Raw genomic sequence first — 7,307 nt, forward strand, 5'->3', positions numbered from 1 at the left:
GTCGAGGGTAACTTACTGGGATAGATTGAGGATCACAATGTAATATTGGACGGTTGCTATTCTGTACCTGTAGACCAGAGTGGAGCCAACAACAGATGTGGGAACAGCTCCTTGGGATTTGCTTATTTAAATCCCAATTCCATGGGGAATATTGCAGGACAGGCACTCTTTAGTAGTTGGACCATCAAGTCTGTTCTAGAACGCTCTGGCAGCGTGTTAATGAGTTGTGTAAATCCTGGTGTTTTGATCAGTGACTGGAGCAGTTAAAACTGCTGGAACTGGAAGCTGTTGGCCAGGGAGACCAGAGCAGGATGTGGGGGACTTTGGGATGTGCGGTGGCTACACAAAAGAGGGAAGACTGGAATGTTTGAGCAATAATTAATTAGGTAAACACAAAAAAAAAATTCCATTTCTCTAAGGCTGGGCTGTGTCTGGCACTGGAATCCACTGGACCTCTTCAGCAACTGCTGGGCCTCACGAGGCCTGTTCCCCCTCAGTCAGGACGGCCAGAAGCAGTTTGGGGTGGTGCAGTGGATAGAACTGGTTGCCATGATCACATGGGATTATTCTCTGTAATCTTCCTCTGCCAACACCAGGAAGCGAGCGGACGGTGATGCCAGGATGAGTGAAACTCTGGCCTGAAGGGATGTGATGTGGGAGGGGAAAATGTCTGTGGGGGGGGGGGAAATAAATCATGGTGTGTGTGTGTAATTTCACAAGTCTTAACAGGTGTAATAAAAATAAATTGTATCTTGAATTACGCTGCCAGTGAATTAATGGACTCAGTGTTTGGTGGTGTGAAGTTCAGGGACCCTCACAAATGGCATTCCACCAGTGGTGAGTATGACTGCCTCATGTCACTGTGCGGAGTCTGCATGTTCTCCCCATGTCTGCGTGGGTTTCCTCCCACAGTCTGAAACATGTGCGGGTTAGGTGTACTGGCCACACTAAATTGTCCCTCAGAGTCAGGGAGGGCAAAGGATAGTAAACATGTGGGCCTGGGTGGACAAATGGCCTCATTAGAAGGCCATCTGATTATAATCACTCCATCATTAGTGACTGACCTCAGTTACCTCCTGGGGTTCAGGCCCCGAATCTCCCTTTTTCCCCTGAGCCTTTCCCCGTCCACTGCCCCAACCCTGAACCTTTCCCCTCTTCCCTTCCCCCTCCCTCTCTCTCTCTCTCTCTCTCTCCCCTTTCTCCTCCTCCCCCCTCCCTCCTTTTTCCTTCTTTTCCCCTTCCCCCTCCCCCTTCTCCCCTCCCTCCTCCTCCTCCTTCCCCCCCCCTCCCCCTCCTCCTCCTTCCCCCCCCCCTCCCCCCCACCCTCCCCCCCACCCACTCCTCCTTCCTTCCTTCCTTCCTTCCTTCCTTCCTCCTTCCTTCCTCCTCCTCCTCCTCCTCCTCCCCTCCTCCTCCTCAAGTCTGAAGTCACGTGCCAACGACTCAAGAACAGCTTCTTCCCTGCGGTCATCAGACTTTTAAATGGATCTACCTCGCATTAAGTTGATTTTTCTCTGCACCCTCGCTATGACTGTAACACTACATTCTGCACCCTCCCCTTTCCTTTTCCCCATGTACTTTATGAGCAGTATGCTTTGTCTGTGTAGTATGTGAGAAACCAATTACTGCTGGGTGCTCTGGCTTCTGTCACAATCTGGAAGATGTGTTGGTTGGGCGCACTGGCCAGACTAAATTCTCCCTAAAACAGGACTGAGTCAGCACGGTTTCATCAAGGGGAGGTCGTGTCTGATACATCCTTGAAAAGCTCTTAACAGATTTAACAAAGAAGTTTGATAAAGGGATGTGATTTATTTAGATTTCCAGAAGTCCTTTGACAAGGTGCCACCCAGGTAGTGTTGAGGAAGCAGAGGGCTGGAGAAGGACTTGGACAGGTTAGAAGAGTGGGTAAAGAAGTAGCAGATGGAATACAATGTGGAAAAGTGTGAGGTTATGCACTTTGGGAGGAATGGAGGCATAGATTATTTTCTAAATGGGGAAACACTAGGAATTCAGAAACACAAAGCGACTTGGGATCGTGAACCTTAAGAGAATCTTGAACAATCTGCAGGTTCAGTTGGCAGTTAGGAAGGCAAATGCATTGTTAGCATTCATGGTGAGAGAGCTAGAATATGAGCAGGGATGGACTTCTGGGGTGCTGGACAGACCCCATTTGGAGAACTGTGAGCAGTTTTGGGCCCCATATCTCAGGAAGAATGTGCTGGTCTTGGAAAGGATCCAGAGGAGGTTCACAAGAATGATCCCTGGAATGAAGAGCTTGATGGATGAAACTTACAGGATACTGCGCAGCCTGGATAGAATGCTTTCGTTAGTAGGAAAAACTCGAACCAGAGGGCACAACCTCAGGCTAAAGGGACGATCCTTTAAAACAGAGATGAGGAGGGATTTCTTCAACCAGAGAGTGGGGAATGTGTGGAACTCTTTGCTGCAGAAGGCTGTGGAGGTCAGGTCATTGTCTTAAAGACACTCAGAGATAGATAAGTTCTTGATTAATAGGGGGATCAGGGGTTATGGGGAAAAGGCAGGAGAATGGGGATGAGAAAAATATCAACCATGATTGAATAGCAGAGCACAGCCGATGGGCCGAGTAGCCTAATTCTGCTCCTGCTTCTTATGGTCTAAATGTACCCAAACAGGTGTCAGAGTGTGGGGATTTTCACAGTAACTTCATGGCAGTGTTAATGTCACAAGTAGGCTTACACTCATAAATAAAGTTAACTATCAATACTTGACAATAATAAATCAAATCAAAAAATGTACTCTATGAATGGTACTCTGTATAGCATGCAAGAAACAAGACTTTTCACTATGTTAATACACGTGACAATAAGTCAAATCCAAAATTGTGGAAATCTGCTTACTTTGAGTCCAGGTGACCAACACCCAGGAACATTTGGACCCAGTTGGAGGCTTCAAGCATCAGGGACCCTGGCAGCGAGAGTCCCTTGCTTAGGCGCGTGGAACTCCCCTGCCCCCAGCCAAGGGGACCCGTACCCAACCCGGGAGTCAGACAGAAGAAATGGAAAAACGAAACCATCTCAATCAAACCAGAAGATGTTATATTTAAGTATAAAGGCATCCAGTGTTTACACTTTATATATAAAATAATGTAAAAAAAAAAGCCAATAAAATGGACATCCTCCAGACACAGTGTGCCAATATTGTTCAATACAGAAGAAGCAAGTTTCCTATTCCCCCTCCTGCGCCACATCCCCACTGAATCAGAATTAACTCCATTCTGGATACACTTTTTCCCTCCTTTTTAAACCCTCCTCTTCTTCCCCCACCCACCCCTCCACAGTTAATGTGTTCCTTTGCCCACTCCCACCCCGGTTAGGCTTCACAACCAGCACAACAGTGGGAACCCACAGCAAAAAGTTCCGGCTTGACTACTGTCCTTTGGCAAATCGCCGTTTCTTCCCAACTCCCACGTTCTGATTAGACTCTGGCCAACCGTTGGGGGGGGAGGAGGGGGGGAGGAGGGGGGGGGGGAGGAGGAGGGGGGGGGGGGGGAGGAAGGCGGGGGGGACATGGAGGAGGAGAAAAAAGGGGGAATGATGGAGGAGGAGGAGGGAGCAGGAGAAAAAAAAGGGGGAAAGGAGGAGGGAGGAGGAGAAAAAAGGGGGAAAGGAGGAGGGAGGAGGAGAAAAAAGGGGGAAGGAGAAGAGAAAAGGGGGTGCGATTCCCTTTAGGAACTGCACAATGGAAGGGGATTGTCAATGATCGCACGTGGTCCGCCAGCCATTTTAATTCAGTTGGCACAGAACCGCAAAGAATACCCCTCTGTGACCCCCTCCCCCCCAAAATAGACAACACGCACCTCGAAAATCGAATCCTCCTCAACATCCCAATGCGACGGACCACACTGTGATGAATACTGTCGCTTTAAGAGCGCCCCTAACAACCTCCCCGCGCCCCCCCGCCCCCCCCGAGAACCCCCCCTCCCTTCCCAGAGAAACCGAGCGCCCGTTAGGAACCAGATTTTATTTTGACACTGGATGCTTCCTCCCCACAGAGAGGGGAATAAAATTAACACTGGAAGTGTGGGGAGTTGGGGTGGGGGGGGGGGGGGACAAAAGTGGGAAGTTTTAAAGGAATGTGAATCTTGAAAGAGAGAGAGAGAGAGAGAGAAGAGGCAGCAAACCCCTCACCAAAGTAATTAAAATATTCAAAAATTATTCCCAACACCACCACCCGCCCCCCCCCCCCCTTCAACAGTTCCCAAAAAAATGAAAAGCTAAAATCAGCAGTGGGGGGGGGGGGGGTCGGGGAGGAAAGTTATTTAAATTCAATTCCAAGAGGGGGACTTCTGCCAAAAAAAAGTTTTTTTTCTCCATTTTTGTTTAAATTAAAAAAAAAAGTTTTAATGCCCCCCCCCCCCCCCCCCCAAACACTCGCACGCATGCACACACAGCGAGGAGGAGTGGGTGGTGGTCTTGGATATTTGGGGGTACCGGCACACACCCGCTCCCTCCCCACCCCCCCTCCCCCAACACCTCCGACTTCAGATCCGCTACCCACCCCACCCCGCCCCCCCCCCCACTCCCAATCCCACCCCCACACCCCCAACTCCATTCACATCCGGCGAGCGTCCCGTCACGTGAGGACTATGTCGAACTCAAGCGCTGCATCTCTTGTCGGACAGCTGAGGGAAGGAAACACAAAGAACACATTTGCGTTTGTATAGCGCCTTCTCGCCTCTGCCGCAGGCTGTGTACGCTTTGGGTCCCCTCAAACCTCCTCATCAGCGGGCACAGCGCTGCTGCCTCACGGCGCCCGGGGACCCGGGTTCGATCCCCGGCCTCGGGTCACTGCCTGCGTGTGGAGTTTTGCACATTCTCCCCGTGTCTGCGTGGGTTTCCTCCGGGTGCTCCGGCTCCCTCCCACACTCCAAAGATGTGCGGGTTAGGGGGGATCGGCCACGCTAAATTGCTCCTTAATGTCCAGAGATGTGCAGGTTATGGGGATTAGCAGTGGGAAATGTGTGGGATTCCCTGGGATAGGGTGGGGGAAAAGGTCCTGGGTGAGATGATCTGTTGGGGACTCAGTGCAGACTCGATGGGCCGAGTGGCCTCCTTCTGTTGGGATTCTATCGTCCCATATTAATCAGTGGGGGGGGCAGCGCGGAGGTGGTTTACCGGGATGATCCTGGGTATGGAGGGACTGCCGTATGAGGAACGATTAAACAGGATTGGGTCCATCCTCCCTGGGAGTTGGGGAGGAATCGGTGGTGGGATGATGACTGAAACACAGGACGATTCTCAGGGGGACTGATAGGGTTAATGTTGGGAGGACGTTTCCCCTCGTGGGAGAGAGTGTGTAGGAGCAGAGGGCACAGTCACAGAATAAGGGGTGGGGGGCAGATAATTTCAGACAGATTTGAGAAAGGTGACCCCACAGGGGGACAGCTGATCACCAGCTTCGGGCCAGGGATGAGCATGGGTTGCCAAGATGGTTCGGAGTCAGTGAGTATTCCTGCTAGGGATGGCCCAATGCCAGGCACAGCAAGATCTCACTGAATCCCTACAGCGCAGAAGCAGGCCATTCGGCCCTTCGAGTCTGCACCGATGCTCCAACAGAGCATCCCACCTCGAGTCTATCCTCCGTAACCCAATATGCATTTACCCCGCTAACCCGCACATCTTTGGACACTAAGGGACGATTTAGCACAGCCAATTCACCTGACCTGCACATCTTTGGACATCAAGGGGCAATTTAGCATGGCCAATCCCCCTAACCTGCACATCTTTGGACATCAAGGGGCAATTTAGCATGGCCAATCCACCTAACCCGCACATCTTTGGACATCAAGGGGCAATTTAGCATGGCCAATCCACCTAACCTGCACATCTTTGGACATCAAGGGGCAATTTAGCATGGCCAATCCACCTAACCTGCACATCTTTGGACATCAAGGGGCAATTTAGCATGGCCAATCCACCTAACCTGCACATCTTTGGACATCAAGGGGCAATTTAGCATGGCCAATCCACCTAACCTGCACATCTTTGGACATCAAGGGGCAATTTAGCATGGCCAATCCACCTAACCTAATCTTTGGAATGTGGAGGAAACCAACACAGTCACCCGAGACTGGATTCGAACCTGGCTCCCTGGGGCTGTGTGACAACAGCAGTAATCACGGTGCCGCCCTTGGAACTGTGGTGATGACCCCCCGCTCCCCCATCCACCCCCACCATAGTTAAGCAAAACTATTGCCCAGATTGACCCTCAGAAGTTGCTTGTTTAGGGATCTGACACAGAGGGCCAATGGCTCTGGGGCAGCGAGGGTGGGGAGGGGGGGACTGGAGGATAATTCAGCCATGCCAACCCAGGGGAGTGGGAGAAACACCCAAAGCATTGGGAATGACATCGCAGGAGGCCATTCTGTCCAGCGTGCCTGTGCTAGCCCATTCTCCTACTCCTTCCCCAGTGTCTCCCGCAGCTTTGTGGCCCCCTGAGATTATATCCGTCCAATGACCTGCTTGGAAAGTTATCTTCGAATTAGCAAAACAACACGCTGCCTTTTTAAACAAAATTTGAATTCTGCCAACGATCGGGAAATACATCTCCACCCGTTCGGTATCAGAAGGTCCCGAATGCAGCAGCTTTTCAACTACAAACCCTGGGGGTGTGGGAGGGGGAACGGGAGAAACCTCTCACGCAGTTTCTCCTTTCGAGGTTGGTGGGACAGGAGGGTCTGTTCAGAGACACGGCCCCACCTCCCCACTGAGGGATGTCATTACCCCGGCCCCTTCCCCACTCCCACCCTCCCCCACACACTCCCCACCACCACCCCACCTCGTACCGGCAATAATTTCATCCTTGACTTTCTGCAACTCCTTCTTCACCTCCTCCAACAGTTCCTGCAGAGAGAGAGGGAGCGAGAGAGTGAGAGAGACGGAGAGAGAGAGAGGGAGAGAGAGAGGGGGAGGGAGGAGAGAGTGAGAGACGGGGAGAGAGAGAGGGGGAGGGGAGGGAGGGAGGGAGGGGGAGTTGGTGAGTGAGTGAGTGAGTGAGTGAGTGAGTGAGTGAGTGAGTGAGTGAGTGAGTGAGTGAGTGAGTGAGTGAGTGAGTGAGTGAGTGATGTGAGTGAGGGAGGGAGGGGGAGGGGAGTGAGTGAGTGAGTGAGGGAGGGAGTGAGGGAGGGAGTGAGTGAGGGAGGGAGGTGAGTGAGGAGGGAGGGGGAGGGAGGGAGGGAGGGAGGGAGGAGGGATGAGGAGGGAGGGAGGGATGAGGAGGGAGGGAGGAGGGAGGTGAGGGAGGGAGTGGGAGGGAGGGAGGGAGGG

The sequence above is a fragment of the Carcharhinus amblyrhynchos genome, unplaced genomic scaffold (assembly GCF_965287045.1).
Source record: "Carcharhinus amblyrhynchos unplaced genomic scaffold, sCarAmb.v2.hapA scaffold_37, whole genome shotgun sequence".
NCBI classification, from domain to species: Eukaryota; Metazoa; Chordata; class Chondrichthyes; order Carcharhiniformes; family Carcharhinidae; genus Carcharhinus; species Carcharhinus amblyrhynchos.